Raw genomic sequence first — 18,070 nt, forward strand, 5'->3', positions numbered from 1 at the left:
TGTTAGCAGCATATTCCATCTGGCGGAAGATTAGGCGGAAACTAAACATTCCAAATGTGAATGTATACACATCTTTTAGTGCCACACAAATATTTCCTAGTAGTATATTTCAGGATAATGTTATGTGCCGATGGCAAAATAAGGGTATTTCTGTGCTCGGCGATATTACAGAGAACGGTTTTGTTCTATCATATAGGGAAATAAGGGATAAATTTCAGTTATCGTCACACGATTTTTTAAAGTATCTCCAAATTTAAAGCTTTGTTCAAAAAACTCTTAGGACAAGTACATGTATTTTGGAGGAAGTGGCCATAATTGAGCTTATAAGAAAGAGATCTAGAATTGGTATTTTATATCATTATGTTCTATCAACATTCCCTGATGATTTAATTGCTCAAAATGCAAAGTGGGAAGTGAAATTGGGTATAACAGGTATTGACTTAAGTTTGGTGATAGAACTTGCCAATCAGGTTATAGTGTCCGGTTCTTTAAAAACTCAGAGTTATATGGCAATGTTAGACTTATATTATACGCCTGCTAAGATAGCAAAATGGGGGGCCACAAGAGGTAATACATGACAGCGATGTGGGCTTTATGCAGCTGATTCAGTTCATATGTTCTACTCCTGCTTATCGCTCCGGTCCTTTCTAGATGACATTGAGCAGTTTATTAATGTCAGGCTTAAGATTCAGTGTGTAATAACATCTGCTTTGGTGATGTTTGGTGTAGATGTGGGAAATATCTCATCAAGCGGAAACACTTACAACAAATTAGCCCTAATATTTATTGCTATGTCGCAGGTTCGGTTATGTATTACCTCACAGTGGCTATCCCCGGATGCACCGACATTTGTACAGTGGCGAGCAAGATTACTTGCCATACATAGTCTAGAATTTTCAGCATTTTCCTGCAGAGGGGGGAGACGCAGGCAACTGGCAACTCAAGTGTGGGCACCTTTCGCCGAATGGATTGGTTAAAGTGTTCTGGATAGCAGGATAATATGTTTGTATGTTTATTCTATTCATATGCTCCTCAAAAGTGCCTTTTTGGTTGTATACTTTTGTTGTATTATCTCTCTCATTTGGCAATTTAATGGTTGATGTATGTGTATGCTTTTTTACTTTTACTGTCTTGTTTAAGAATTTTGTATAGCCGATTCAGTAGTTTAATTGCAGTACCGTATTGTTTAATATCTGGTCTCTTTAAAAATAATTTAAAAAAAGTAAATAAATAATGGCTTCTTTATTTATTGCTTTGCCTTTTGAAAACCACCAAAAATCGTCTTGCAACCCACAAGGGTTGCGGCACACAGTTTGAAAAACACTGTTATAGATTAATAACAGTCAATACTTTAATGCCTATTGACTTTAACATGAGCTTGTTATCATAAATATATCGGCCTGGTGCCTTATCCGAACATTTCATAAATGGATCAGTCCTATAGCCATGATCATTGGCTTGCCAACATAACTAACTCAGTTCAGTGTCAGGTAGAAGCTTTACCACAAGCAAAACGGTGCAATACAAGCAGTTTTTTTTTAAATGAAATCATGCAAATGTAATCTAGTCAAATACTTTAGTCAGAGGAACCAACATACGGATGGAGCCTAAGCCCCTCTCTAAGTAGTACTCTGAAAGTTCTTGTATGCTGATGTCATATGTTGAGGTGACAGTTGCACTGTCAGGCCATACTTCTCTCAAACACAAATCTGAACTCTTAAGTCTAAAGTTAATAACAGAAAGGGAGGGAGTTGGGAATACAATACATTCCTATTGGCTGCCCTCCTTCCAACTGTGCTTCTGCTGGAGAAAGACAAACACCATAAATTATCTAGTTGTCTAAGACACTTTTGCAGCATTACAATGTCATGTGGCACCCACCCCTGAAAATTCAAGTCCAGACAGCTAGATAAATAAGCAACATTTTCAAAGCTCTTGTGGAGAGCCAGGACTTTTTTTGTGGAAGCACACAACTTCTGGCCAATTAAAATATGTTCTCCTGGCTCCCAATGCGTGGGGCAGAGCCAAAGCCCTTTTCTGGCGATGCTCACATAATTGTCTGGTAACAGCTGGGCCAGATAAAAAAGGCAACTCAGAGATTATCACAATTCTTGTATCTTCATTGGGTATAAATCCAGAGCCTTTGTTTTCTTTCTCTACAGTACAATAATTTATTTATACTAGGAGTGTGCAACATTTTGAAAAAATATGAAAACCTATGAATAACTAAGCAAACTGCAAAACCAGCATTTTGTGCTATATTTTAGTACAAAATATGTCCTCATATTCATTTTCGATAAGAGGACACATTTTGCTTTTGCTTTTTTTTTTGTCCTCATCTTCACCAAGACTTTCACAGATTTAATAAGCCAATTTTACACTCTTTTATTCCTGGGGCTCACTGTTTCCGTCTAGGCCCCTTGGCCTTCCTAACGAATACGAGGGTTGGTGTAATCATAGGACCATGTTAAAAAAAAAAAAAAAAAACTCCCGGGACTTGGTTGGTACTATTGGGACTTTAGTTAAATAATCAGATGTCTATGTCGTGCCCATCTTGTGAAGGGCTGCCAAATGTTAGGGGGGTCGTCGTTTCCGGTGACTAATTCCAATCTTGACATCTTAACTTAATTTAAATTAATAAAAAAATTATTTAATAAAAAATAAATTCATATTTCATATCATAATTTAATTTAAAAAAATTATAAAAAAAGAGGATACATTTTGCATGAAAAAGTAGCACAAAAAACCCAAGTGCCGCTAACACCAGCCCTACCATCATTGGCATTGTTCCCATGCACTTGCGCTAAACTTTTGCCGTAAACTGGGTATAATTACACAACTTAATAGAATAATAGAGGGGGGGGGTACATTTCTTAAAAAGTGGAAATGTTGGCCATGCCCAATTTATACATGATTTATTTAATTAATTGCTTATGCATCTAGTTGCCAGTTTTGAAAAGCATTAGATGTTACCTTTCATCCATCTCAGACGGATGACAGAGACATGCAGCTCAATAAAGGGGACGTTGGAGTCCAGTTGTGTAAGGTGCAGCACCTTATCTAACATCCATCAACTGCGACCATTTTTCTGTGTTGCAATCAGTTAAAAGTCAGTCCTGCAACTAGGTTTTCTAAGATTTCCTGAAATGCTAGTGACTGGGTTCAGTTCTTAAGTTTTGAATTAAAAGTTTAGCAAAGTCTCCAATCTCCTATTTCATCCTCTTTAAGGAAGGTGGGTCAATGAGATGGAAAGATATTGAATCAAGGTTTCTGGTTGGGGCACAGTTAGGCATCAGTTTCTGGAGGTATTTTGGCATATGTTCAACAGGCCTTAAGAACAGTAGACAAAACATTGAATTTCACCTTTGCAACAACATAAAACTAATGAAGCATTTTAAGTGTAGCTTTGCAGCCATCAAGTTTTGGCATGACATTGGTTCTCATCAGCTTTACTGAACTGTTTGAGGAAATGAGAGGAATTTTCTAAAAATGGCAAAAATGCACTTTCACAACACTTTATAACTGCATTGACTTAGACTAGAGGCTCAAATGTCAGTTTTGAGCCAAACATCCTTCCTAGGTTTAGTACTTTTGGGACGTATTAGGAGGGGTTTCAGAGCTTGGCTTCAAATTGAAGGGTGGTAAATCAGCCTCTGAAGCTCCCAATACTGGGTTTTCTGCTTTGGCTCCATTCATGCACAGGAATCTGTCTTTCATCAAGTAGTAAGCAAAATCCTGGCTTGATATGATGTTGATTACATTCTCTGGCTAGATACTAAAGCATAAGTAGATAGGTGTATCAACATACATTTGAAAGTTTAACTAGCCCTGCTCAAGAATGATAGACAAGGGGTGTGGGTAGATATTGAACAGTAGAAACCGGCCTGATGGTCTTTGGAGAACACTGCAAGAGATGGGATGTGGATAATTCATCAAACCTGTTCCTGACATTTTAGATGCTGTTGATGAGGAATAATTGAACTCATTTTAGCACACGTCAGGATATACCCACCCACTGTTTCAACCTTTCTAACTGTATTGCATGATTTACATTGTCTTAAGCTGTTGATCGGTCAAGGAATACAAGAACAGTTTACTTATCCACATACAGAAGTTCTTCCATGATGTTTGCCAAAGGTGTTTCTGTGGGTCTTTCAGGCAAGATTCCCGGCTGATGGTCCTCACAAAGGTCCTGAAGGAGGTGGTATGGTGCCAAATATGATTTATGTTGTTTATTCATGTTCCATTCAATGACTTTACTGGGGATTAGGAGCTTGGGGAGCTAACAATACTTAGCCAGAATTTTCAGGCTAAGTATTTTCAGGTCTGCACCTGTTTATTTCTAAAGGGGATGATTATGGCATGCTTGAAAGGGCCAGGGATGATGTACAACACGAGGGAAGAAATTATCAGGTTTGAGAGGAGTAGCCTATAGCAAGCAACTGAGGAAAATCCATGGGAGAGCTGAACAGTTTGTCTGAATTGGCAATATTAACACATGAGGGAATCCAAGGGCTTGCATGAGATGAATACAGATAGAAATCAATAAGGCATGGTAAGAGGATAGAGAGGTCTTTCCCTGCTGTTTGCAATAAACTGATTTCATTTTAGTAATACTTGGCTCAAAGAACTAGGGCCCAATTGCTAATTTGGTGGTCCAAAGGACCACCAACTCACGGTGGAGGTGCTGTGGTGGTCGTGGACCACCGCACCAATGGCCCGCTGTATTTCGAGTAAGGCAGTTGGACCACAATAGAACTGCCGCATCTGTCAGTAACCCTTGACCGTGGGGGTGTTTTGTTGATCTGAGGGCCACAATATGCTGGTGGTGCTGCTACAGCACCACCAAGCATTTTACGGGTTTCCTCACATCCCCCCTTTTTATGGTGGCGAGCCTGCCTTGAAAAGGGTGGTGGTGAGGAAACTTAGGGTACCCTATGGGCCCCCTTGTTCCCTCAGGGCCAAGTGATGCATTTGGGGGGCACATGGTATACTTCCCGGCACCCCATCTCCTGCATGGCATGCTGGCTCGAGCGGGCTTTGGCACTCCCATTGCGGTGCATTTTTTAATAAAAGGGGGTGGTGATGAACAGAGTGTCTGAGTTAAACAGACCACTCTTACCCAGTCCAAAGATCAGGGCTTGATCCATCACCGTTATTTATCTCACTGCCCCATCCCAGCTCAGAACCTGGCTATATGCAAATCAGTCTGTCCCTGGCCCAGTGCATCATGGGAACAGGGCAGACTAAACTACCAAGCCAATTCTTCACCAGAAAGGAGACAAGCTACCGGGGACCGGTTTCTGGCATTTCAGCCTTCTTCGGCCCGGCTTGCTTGAATCCTGATGGAGCAGTGAGAAAGGGACTCATGTCTGAGTATATCCTGCCACACCTATAGTGGCCAAAAACGATTTAGAAAAGGGGGGTGGTAATGAACAGAGTGTCTGAGTTAAACAGACCACTCTTACCCAGTCCAAAGATCAGGGCTTGATCCATCACTGTTATTTATCTCACTGCCCCATCCCAGCTCAGAACCTGGCTATATGCAAATCAGTCTGTCCCTGGCCCAGTGCATCATGGGAACAGGGCAGACTAAACTACCAAGCCAATTCTTCACCAGAAAGGAGACAAGCTACCGGGGACCGGTTTCTGGCATTTCAGCCTTCTTCGGCCCGGCTTGCTTGAATCCTGATGGAGCAGTGAGAAAGGGACTCATGTCTGAGTATACCCTGCCACACCTATAGTGGCCAAAAACGATTTAGAAAAGGGGGTGGTGATGAACAGAGTGTCTGAGTTAAACAGACCACTCTTACCCAGTCCAAAGATCAGGGCTTGATCCATCACCGTTATTTATCTCACTGCCCCATCTCAGCTCAGAACCTGGCTATATGCAAATCAGTCTGTCCCTGGCCCAGTGCATCATGGGAACAGGGCAGACTAAACTACCAAGCCAATTCTTCACCAGAAAGGAGACAAGCTACCGGAGACCGGTTTCTGGCATTTCAGCCTTCTTAGGCCCGGCTTGCTTGAATCCTGATGGAGCAGTGAGAAAGGGACTCATGTCTGAGTATACCCTGCCACAACTATAGTGGCCAAAAACGATTTAGAAAAGGGGGTGGTGATGAACAGAGTGTCTGAGTTAAACAGACCACTCTTACCCAGTCCAAAGATCAGGGCTTGATCCATCACCGTTATTTATCTCACTGCCCCATCCCAGCTCAGAACCTGGCTATATGCAAATCAGTCTGTCCCTGGCCCAGTGCATCATGGGAACAGGGCAGACTAAACTACCAAGCCAATTCTTCACCAGAAAGGAGACAAGCTACCGGGGACCGGTTTCTGGCATTTCAGCCTTCTTCGGCCCGGCTTGCTTGAATCCTGATGGAGCAGTGAGAAAGGGACTCATGTTTGAGTATACCCTGCCACACCTATAGTGGCCAAAAACGATTTAGAAAAGGGGGTGGTGATGAACAGAGTGTCTGAGTTAAACAGACCACTCTTACGCAGTCCAAAGATCAGGGCTTGATCCATCACCGTTATTTATCTCACTGCCCCATCCCAGCTCAGAACCTGGCTATATGCAAATCAGTCTGTCCCTGGCCCAGTGCATCATGGGAACAGGGCAGACTAAACTACCAAGCCAATTCTTCACCAGAAAGGAGACAAGCTACCGGGGACCGGTTTCTGGCATTTCAGCCTTCTTCGGCCCGGCTTGCTTGAATCCTGATGGAGCAGTGAGAAAGGGACTCATGTTTGAGTATACCCTGCCACACCTATAGTGGCCAAAAACGATTTAGAAAAGGGGGTGGTGATGAACAGAGTGTCTGAGTTAAACAGACCACTCTTACCCAGTCCAAAGATCAGGGCTTGATCCATCACCGTTATTTATCTCACTGCCCCATCCCAGCTCAGAACCTGGCTATATGCAAATCAGTCTGTCCCTGGCCCAGTGCATCATGGGAACAGGGCAGACTAAACTACCAAGCCAATTCTTCACCAGAAAGGAGACAAGCTACCGGGGACCGGTTTCTGGCATTTCAGCCTTCTTCGGCCCGGCTTGCTTGAATCCTGATGGAGCAGTGAGAAAGGGACTCATGTCTGAGTATACCCTGGGCCGAAGACGGCTGTAATGCCAGAAACCGGTCCCCGGGAGCTTGTTTCCTTCCCAGTGTAAGAATTGGCTTTTGTAGTTTGATTTGCCCTGTTCCCATCATGCACTGGGACAGGAACAGACTAATTTGCATACAGCCAGGTTCTGAAACTGGGATGGTGCAGTGAGCTAAAAAACGGTGTTGGATCTAGCCCTGATCTCTTGACTGGGTGAGAGCTTTCTGCTTAATTCAGAGACTCTGTCCCTCACCACCCCTTGTTGTAAATATTTTTGTCCACCCTAAGCGTGGAAGGGTATTCTCAGATGTGAGACCCTTGCTCATTGCACCATCAGGATTCAAGCAAACCGGGCCGAAGACGGCTGTAATGCCAGAAATCGGTCCCCGGGAGCTTGTTTCCTTCCCAGTGTAAGAATTGGCTTTTGTAGTTTGGTTTGCCCTGTTCCCATCATGCACTGGGACAGGAACAGACTAATTTGCATACAGCCAGGTTCTGAAACTGGGATGGTGCAGTGAGCTAAAAAACGGTGTTGGATCTAGCCCTGATCTCTTGACTGGGTGAGAGCTTTCTGCTTAATTCAGAGACTCTGTCCCTCACCACCCCTTGTTGTAAATATTTTTGTCCACCCTAAGCGTGGAAGGGTATTCTCAGATGTGAGACCCTTGCTCATTGCACCATCAGGTTTCAAGCAAACCGGGCCGAAGACGGCTGTAATGCCAGAAACCGGTCCCCGGGAGCTTGTTTCCTTCCCAGTGTAAGAATTGGCTTTTGTAGTTTGGTTTGCCCTGTTCCCATCATGCACTGGGACAGGAACAGACTAATTTGCATACAGCCAGGTTCTGAAACTGGGATGGTGCAGTGAGCTAAAAAACGGTGTTGGATCTAGCCCTGATCTCTTGACTGGGTGAGAGCTTTCTGCTTAATTCAGAGACTCTGTCCCTCACCACCCCTTGTTGTAAATATTTTTGTCCACCCTAAGCGTGGAAGGGTATTCTCAGATGTGAGACCCTTGCTCATTGCACCATCAGGATTCAAGCAAACCGGGCCGAAGACGGCTGTAATGCCAGAAACCGGTCCCCGGGAGCTTGTTTCCTTCCCAGTGTAAGAATTGGCTTTTGTAGTTTGGTTTGCCCTGTTCCCATCATGCACTGGGACAGGAACAGACTAATTTGCATACAGCCAGGTTCTGAAACTGGGATGGTGCAGTGAGCTAAAAAACGGTGTTGGATCTAGCCCTGATCTCTTGACTGGGTGAGAGCTTTCTGCTTAATTCAGTGACTCTGTCCCTCACCACCCCTTGTTGTAAATATTTTTGTCCACCCTAAGCGTGGAAGGGTATTCTCAGATGTGAGACCCTTGCTCATTGCACCATCAGGATTCAAGCAAACCGGGCCGAAGACGGCTGTAATGCCAGAAACCGGTCCCCGGGAGCTTGTTTCCTTCCCAGTGTAAGAATTGGCTTTTGTAGTTTGGTTTGCCCTGCTCCCATCATGCACTGGGACAGGAACAGACTAATTTGCATACAGCCAGGTTCTGAAACTGGGATGGTGCAGTGAGCTAAAAAACGGTGTTGGATCTAGCCCTGATCTCTTGACTGGGTGAGAGCTTTCTGCTTAATTCAGAGACTCTGTCCCTCACCACCCCTTGTTGTAAATTTTTTTGTCCACCCTAAGCGTGGAAGGGTATTCTCAGATGTGAGACCCTTGCTCATTGCACCATCAGGATTCAAGCAAACCGGGCCGAAGACGGCTGTAATGCCAGAAACCGGTCCCCGGGTGCTTGTTTCCTTCCCAGTGTAAGAATTGGCTTTTGTAGTTTGGTTTGCCCTGTTCCCATCATGCACTGGGACAGGAACAGACTAATTTGCATACAGCCAGGTTCTGAAACTGGGATGGTGTAGTGAGCTAAAAAACGGTGTTGGATCTAGCCCTGATCTCTTGACTGGGTGAGAGCTTTCTGCTTAATTCAGAGACTCTGTCCCTCACCACCCCTTGTTGTAAATATTTTTGTCCACCCTAAGCGTGGAAGGGTATTCTCAGATGTGAGACCCTTGCTCATTGCACCATCAGGATTCAAGCAAACCGGGCCGAAGACGGCTGTAATGCCAGAAATCGGTCCCCGGGAGCTTGTTTCCTTCCCAGTGTAAGAATTGGCTTTTGTAGTTTGGTTTGCCCTGTTCCCATCATGCACTGGGACAGGAACAGACTAATTTGCATACAGCCAGGTTCTGAAACTGGGATGGTGCAGTGAGCTAAAAAACGGTGTTGGATCTAGCCCTGATCTCTTGACTGGGTGAGAGCTTTCCGCTTAATTCAGAGACTCTGTCCCTCACCACCCCTTGTTGTAAATATTTTTGTCCACCCTAAGCGTGGAAGGGTATTCTCAGATGTGAGACCCTTGCTCATTGCACCATCAGGATTCAAGCAAACCGGGCCGAAGACGACTGTAATGCCAGAAACCGGTCCCCGGGAGCTTGTTTCCTTCCCAGTGTAAGAATTGGCTTTTGTAGTTTGGTTTGCCCTGTTCCCATCATGCACTGGGACAGGAACAGACTAATTTGCATACAGCCAGGTTCTGAAACTGGGATGGTGCAGTGAGCTAAAAAACGGTGTTGGATCTAGCCCTGATCTCTTGACTGGGTGAGAGCTTTCTGCTTAATTCAGAGACTCTGTCCCTCACCACCCCTTGTTGTAAATATTTTTGTCCACCCTAAGCGTGGAAGGGTATTCTCAGATGTGAGACCCTTGCTCATTGCACCATCAGGATTCAAGCAAACCGGGCCGAAGACGGCTGTAATGCCAGAAACCGGTCCGCGGGAGCTTGTTTCCTTCCCAGTGTAAGAATTGGCTTTTGTAGTTTGGTTTGCCCTGTTCCCATCATGCACTGGGACAGGAACAGACTAATTTGCATACAGCCAGGTTCTGAAACTGGGATGGTGCAGTGAGATAAAAAACGGTGTTGGATCTAGCCCTGATCTCTTGACTGGGTGAGAGCTTTCTGCTTAATTCAGAGACTCTGTCCCTCACCACCCCTTGTTGTAAATATTTTTGTCCACCCTAAGCGTGGAAGCGTATTCTCAGATGTGAGACCCTTGCTCATTGCACCATCAGGATTCAAGCAAACCGGGCCGAAGACGGCTGTAATGCCAGAAACCGGTCCCCGGGAGCTTGTTTCCTTCCCAGTGTAAGAATTGGCTTTTGTAGTTTGGTTTGCCCTGTTCCCATCATGCACTGGGACAGGAACAGACTAATTTGCATACAGCCAGGTTCTTAAACTGGGATGGTGCAGTGAGCTAAAAAACGGTGTTGGATCTAGCCCTGATCTCTTGACTGGGTGAGAGCTTTCTGCTTAATTCAGAGACTCTGTCCCTCACCACCCCTTGTTGTAAATATTTTTGTCCACCCTAAGCGTGGAAGGGTATTCTCAGATGTGAGACCCTTGCTCATTGCACCATCAGGATTCAAGCAAACCGGCCGAAGACGGCTGTAATGCCAGAAACCGGTCCCCGGGAGCTTGTTTCCTTCCCAGTGTAAGAATTGGCTTTTGTAGTTTGGTTTGCCCTGTTCCCATCATGCACTGGGACAGGAACAGACTAATTTGCATACAGCCAGGTTCTGAAACTGGGATGGTGCAGTGAGCTAAAAAACGGTGTTGGATCTAGCCCTGATCTCTTGACTGGGTGAGAGCTTTCTGCTTAATTCAGAGACTCTGTCCCTCACCACCCCTTGTTGTAAATAGTTTTGTCCACCCTAAGCGTGGAAGGGTATTCTCAGATGTGAGACCCTTGCTCATTGCACCATCAGGATTCAAGCAAACCGGGCCGAAGACGGCTGTAATGCCAGAAACCGGTCCCCGGGAGCTTGTTTCCTTCCCAGTGTAAGAATTGGCTTTTGTAGTTTGGTTTGCCCTGTTCCCATCATGCACTGGGACAGGAACAGACTAATTTGCATACAGCCAGGTTCTGAAACTGGGATGGTGCAGTGAGCTAAAAAACGGTGTTGGATCTAGCCCTGATCTCTTGACTGGGTGAGAGCTTTCTGCTTAATTCAGAGACTCTGTCCCTCACCACCCCTTGTTGTAAATATTTTTGTCCACCCTAAGCGTGGAAGGGTATTCTCAGATGTGAGACCCTTGCTCATTGCACCATCAGGATTCAAGCAAACCGGGCCGAAGACGGCTGTAATGCCAGAAACCGGTCCCCGGGAGCTTGTTTCCTTCCCAGTGTAAGAATTGGCTTTTGTAGTTTGGTTTGCCCTGTTCCCATCATGCACTGGGACAGGAACAGACTAATTTGCATACAGCCAGGTTCTGAAACTGGGATGGTGCAGTGAGCTAAAAAACGGTGTTGGATCTAGCCCTGATCTCTTGACTGGGTGAGAGCTTTCTGCTTAATTCAGAGACTCTCCACCCCTTGTTGTAAATATTTTTTAATAGGCACCTCTGTGGGAACCCCAAAGGACCACCCCACAGAAGACCAGATAACTTGTAATCTGGTAGGTGGGGTGGTGGTGAGGTTTGGTAGAGTGCGAACAGGGCAGTCGTGTGGCAGTCCTTCCCACACTGCCAAACTCAGAATCAGGTCCCTTGTTGTCATAGTTTTGAAGAGTGGCACAGGATTGAAAAATTAATAGTAAGCACTGCTGTTCATGGTTGTGGCTGATATGTTTCTGCTCTATAACGTTTCTGGTTACCTCATTTTTGGTAGACCTGAGACCCAGATCAGAATGTCTTTATTGTACAATTACTTAAAATCATTACAAAGCAATGTCAGCAATGCAGTGTTGAAAACCCATATATAGGTTCATAGCCCCCAGGTGTTTGTAGCCCCGTACACCGGGGGAGGGGCAAGCAATCCGGTCAGCGCTGGTTCCTTGGGCGCAGAGTTCTTTATCAGGCACACACCAGCAGCAGCACGGTGCGTTTCCTGCAAAGCGGGAAACGCAAGAGGTGTTTGTAGCCCCTGTACACCTGGGGTAGGGGCAAGCAATCCGGTCGGCGCTGGGTCCTTGGGCACATAGTTCTTTATCAGGCACACACCAGCAGCAGCGTGATGCTGTTGCCACAAAATGTGGAAAAGTTGCAATTTCAATGTACAGTGCATTACGCAATCTAAGGCGTAGTACAATACGATGGTTAGCATTATTGTCTGGTTCCAGTTTCTGATAATGAAGGAGATGTTTGAGGTTACTGGCTTGGCCAGGTGTGACATGGCTTGGAGGTTCTCGTAGCAGCAGCTAGACATTTTGTCCAGACAGTACCAGTTGCTACGGTAAGGTCGCGTCAATGTTCAATTATGATGTGTCCTGTGTCCTTTTTATTACACCGAGACAAAGACATTGCTAACGTCCACCTATCACAGATCCTTTGGTTGGGATACACATTAACTATGACCTGCAGGGTGAGACACAAGCATGGTCACTCAATAACTTTCATAGTAAAGGATGAGACAAGAAATAACCCTGCCTACTTTGAACTGATGAGATTGACTTTGCTATATTTGGCTCTTCTATTCGATTCAGTGAGTTGGGGATACCTCCAGACCCCTGGTCCAACATATTCTGAATCCCTACAATGTAAACCTATTCTGATGAAATCTAGATGCACAGTTGCCACATTTCCCAAACATTTGATTAAGGATATTTCTCATTGAAATGAGGAAAATACCTGGTTTTTCATGCAATACATTGGCAAAAAACATTATTTATTTTAGGAGGGTCACGGAAATAAGCTGCACGTTTTATGTAAAAGTAGAATTTCCTGCCACGGATAATCCTGGCATTGAGTAATATAGATGATATCTCTGAGGAATGCCGGAATACAGTGCCATTTGTCAATGCTCTTTTAATCAGCACTGCTAATACTGCCTTAATAAATAGTTGAGGTGCAGGGAAATATCAAATGGGTAATATATCACTGGAAACTAATTTCATAGTTTTGAATTTTGACTGAGATTCTCCACACAGTGCTGGCAAGTGGCCCAAGTGGACGTACAGCTAGGAGCCTTCAGAATGACTTGTGGCAAGACAGCATGTATGTCTTCTGCTCCTACCTTTAAACATTCCCCCTCACAAAAAACATTTCTTCCACACTTGTTACTGATAATCCAAATCACCCCAGGCTCCCTACAGTCAATACTGAGGGGAGAACAAATTGTGGACTGCATGTAGCATGATGCACAGGAGCAAACTTTTCTGGGATATGATGTAGTGTCCGGCCACACCATTTTTCCTGCCCAAACTAATTTCATGACCTCCTCCACCATTTATCATACAATCCTAATGTTCCTTTTTGCAAAAATTTCATTCTGGACCATTGATTACACTTTACCTGGCCCAAACCAGAGAGTATGGCCTTAGCAGGATAGTATGGTGCAAGCCAGAGATTCCGGCCCAACTGTGGACGTAAAGATGCGACTCGTAAATGACCTCTGTAAATACCAAAAGTTGTAAAGTTATACTTTTGTCTCAGATTGCCTTTGTGAATCAGGACCTTTGTTTCCATCACACTTCCGAATTACAAAACAAACTCTTTATTTTGCTTTTCTATCAGCTAAATGTGTCCAGCTCACTTACAGTTATTGATATTTTGTTGTGTTACAAGTAAATCACATCCTAAAGCCTTTCAATTCACATTTCATGTACCAAAGCAAGATTGTCACCTCGTTCACTTTTCTTTCTCTGGCTGCAAAGTGAGAGGCGTTTGTAAACACCAGTCCCCATGTTAAAAACATCAGAAGTTATAGCCTGTCATTTGACCTCTGTCCTTGAAGCACAGGAAATGTGACAAGATAAATACAGCATTTAATGGCTTCTTTATGGCTTCTTTATTTATTGCTTTGCCTTTTGAAAACCACCAAAAATCGTCTTGCAACCCACAAGGGTTGCGACACACAGTTTGAAAAACACTGTTATAGATTAATAACAGTCAATACTTTAATGCCTATTGACTTTAACATGAGCTTGTTATCATAAACATGTCGGCCTGGTGCCTTATCCGAACATTTCATAAATGGATCAGTCCTATAGCCATGATCATTGGCTTGCCAACATAACTAACTCAGTTCAGTGTCAGGTAGAAGCTTTACCACAAGCAAAACAGTGCAATACAAGCAGTTTTTTTTAAATAAAATCATGCAAATGTAATCTAGTCAAATACTTTAGTCAGAGGAACCAACATATGGATTGAGCCTAAGCCCCTCTCTAAGTAGTACTCTGAAAGTTCTTGTATGCTGATGTCATATGTTGAGGTGATAGTTGCACTGTCAGGCCATACCTCTCTCAAACACAAATCTGAACTCTTAAGTCTAAAGTTAATAATAGAAAGGGAGGGAGTTGGGAATACAATACATTCCTAATGGCTGCCCTCCTTCCAACTGTGCTTCTGCTGGAGAAAGACAAACACCATAAATTATCTAGTTGTCTAAGACACTTTTGCAGCATTACAATGTCATGTGGGCACCCACCCCTGAAAATTCAAGACCAGACAGCTAGATAAATAAGCAAAATTTTCAAAGCTCTTGTGGAGAGCCAGCACTTTTTTTGTGGAAGCACACAACTTCTGGCCAATTAAAATATGTTCTCCTGGCTCCCAATGCGTGGGGCAGAGCCAAAGCCCTTTTCTGGCGATGCTCACATAATTGTCTGGTAACAGCTGGGCCAGATAACTCAGAGATTATCACAATTCTTGTATCTTCATTGGGTATAAATCCAGAGCCTTTGTTTTCTTTCTCTACAGTACAATAATTTATTTATACTAGGAGTGTGCAACATTTTGAAAAATTATGAAAACCTATGAATAACTAAGCAAACTGCAAAACCAGCATTTTGTGCTATATTTTAGTACAAAATATGTCCTCATATTCATTTTCGATAAGAGGACACATTTTGCTTTTGCTTTTTTTTTTGTCCTCATCTTCACCAAGACTTTCACAGATTTAATAAGCCAATTTTACACTCTTTTATTCCTGGGGATCACTGTTTCCGTCTAGGCCCCTTGGCCTTCCTAACGAATACGAGGGTTGGTGTAATCATAGGACCGTGTTAAAAAAAACAAAAAAAACCTCCCGGGACTTGGTTGGTACTATTGGGACTTTAGTTAAATAATCAGATGTCTATGTCATGCCCATCTTGTGAAGGGCTTCCAAATGTTAGGGGGGTCGTCGTTTCCGGTGACTAATTCCAATCTTGACATATTAACTTAATTTAAATTAATAAAAAAATTATTTAATAAAAAATAAATTCATAATTCATATCATAATTTAATTTTAAAAAATTATAAAAAAAAGAGGATACATTTTGCATGAAAAAGTAGCACAAAAAACCCAAGTGCCGCTAACACCAGCCCTACCATCATTGGCATTGTTCCCATGCACTTGCGCTAAACTTTTGCCGTAAACTGGGTATAATTACACAACTTAATAGAATAATGGAGGGGGGGGGTACATTTCTTAAAAAGTGGAAATGTTGGCCATGCCCAATTTATACATGATTTATTTAATTAATTGCTTATGCATCTAGTTGCCAGTTTTGAAAAGCATTAGATGTTACCTTTCATCCATCTCAGACGGATGACAGAGACATGCAGCTCAATAAAGGGGACGTTGGAGTCCAGTTGTGTAAGGTGCAGCACCTTATCTAACATCCATCAACTGCGACCATTTTTCTGAGTTGCAATCAGTTAAAAGTCAGTCCTGCAACTAGGTTTTCTAAGATTTCCTGAAATGCTAGTGACTGGGTTCAGTTCTTAAGTTTTGGATAAAAAGTTTAGCAAAGTCTCCAATCTCCTATTTCATCCTCTTTAAGGAAGGTGGGTCAATGAGATGGAAAGATATTAAATCAAGGTTTCTGGTTGGGGCACAGTTAGGCATCAGTTTCTGGAGGTATTTTGGCATATGTTCAACAGGCCTTAAGAACAGTAGACAAAACATTGAATTTCACCTTTGCAACAACATAAAACTAATGAAGCATTTTAAGTGTGGCTTTGAAGCTATCACGTTTTGGCATGACATTGGTTCTCATCAGCTTTACTGAACTGTTTGAGGAAATGAGAGGAATTTTCTAAAAATGGCAAAAATGCACTTTCACAACACTTTATAACTGCATTGACCTAGACTAGAGGCTCAAATGTCAGTTTTGAGCCAAACATCCTTCCTGAGCTTAGCACGTTTGGGATGTATTAGGAGGGGTTTCAGAGCTTGGCTTCAAAATGAAGGGTGGTAAATCAGCCTCTGAAGCTCCCAATACTGGGATTTCTGCTTTGGCTCCATTCATGCACAGGAATCTGTCTTTCATCAAGTAGTAAGCAAAATCCTGGCTTGATATGATGTTGATTACATTCTCTGGCTAGATACTAAAGCATAAGTAGATAGGTGTATCAACATACATTTGAAAGTTTAACTAGCCCTGCTCAAGAATGATAGACAAGGGGTGTGGGTAGATATTGAACAGTAGAAACCGGCCTGATTGTCTTTGGAGAACACTGCAAGAGATGGGATGTGGATAATTCATCAAACCTGTTCCTGACATTTTAGATGCTGTTGATGAGGAATAATTGAACTCATTTTAGCACACGTCAGGATATACCCACCCACTGTTTCAACCTTTCTAACTGTATTGCATGATTTACATTGTCTTAAGCTGTTGATCGGTCAAGGAATACAAGAACAGTTTACTTATCCACATACAGAAGTTCTTCCATGATGTTTGCCAAAGGTATTTCTGTGGGTCTTTCAGGCAAGATTCGCGGCTGATGGTCCTCACAAAGGTCCTGAAGGAGGTGGTATAGTGCCAAATATGATTTATGTTGTTTATTCATGTTCCATTCAATGATTTTACTGGGGATTAGGAGCTTGGGGAGCTAACAATACTTAGTCAGAATTTTCAGGCTAAGTATTTTCAGGTCTGCACCTGTTTATTTCTAAAGCGGATGATTATGGCATGCTTGAAAGGGCCAGGGATGATGTACAACACGAGGGAAGAAATTATCAGGTTTGAGAGGAGTAGCTTATAGCAAGCAACTGAGGAAAATCCATGGGAGAGCTGAACAGTTTGTCTGAACTGGCAATATTAACACATGAGGGAATCCAAGGGCTTGCATGAGATGAATACAGATAGAAATCAATAAGGCATGGTAAGAGGATAGAGAGGTCTTTCCCTGCTGTTTGCAATAAACTGATTTCATTTTAGTAATAGTTGGCTCAAAGAACTAGGGCCCAATTGCTAATTTGGTGGTCCAAAGGACCACCAACTCACGGTGGAGGTGCTGTGGGGGTCGTGGACCACCACACCAATGGCCCGCTGTATTTCGAGTAAGGCAGTTGGACCACAATAGAACTGCCGCATCTGTCAGTAACCCTTGACCATGGGGGTGTTTTGTTGATCTGAGGTCCACAATATGCTGGTGGTGCTGCTACAGCACCACCAAGCATTTTACGGGTTTCCTCACATTCCCCCTTTTTATGGTGGCAAGCCTGCCATGAAAAGGGTGGTGGTGAGGAAACTTAAGGTACTCTATGGGCCCCCTTGTTCCCTCAGGGCCAAGTGATACATTTGGGGGGCACTTGGTATACTCCCCGGCACCCCATCTCCTGCATGGCATGCTGGCTCGAACGGGCTTTGGCACTCCCATTGCGGTGCATTTTTAATAGGCACCTCTGTGGGAACCCCCAAAGGACCACCCCACAGAAGACGAGATAACTTGTAATCTGGTGGGTGGGGTGGTGGTGAGGTTTGGTAGAGTGCGAACAAGGCAGTCGTGTGGGAGCCCTTCCCATACTGCCAAACTCAGATTCAGGTCTCTTGTTGTCATAGTTTTGAAGAGTGGCACAGGATTGAAAAATTAATGGTAAGCACTGCTGTTCATGGTTGTGGCTGATATGTTTCTGCTCTATAACGTTTCTGGTTACCTCATTTTTGGTAGACCTGAGACCCAGATCAGAATGTCTTTATTGTACAATTACTTA

Source organism: Lissotriton vulgaris, chromosome 4_1 (genome assembly GCF_964263255.1).
Source record: "Lissotriton vulgaris chromosome 4_1, aLisVul1.2, whole genome shotgun sequence".
In the NCBI taxonomy this organism is placed as follows: Eukaryota; Metazoa; Chordata; class Amphibia; order Caudata; family Salamandridae; genus Lissotriton; species Lissotriton vulgaris.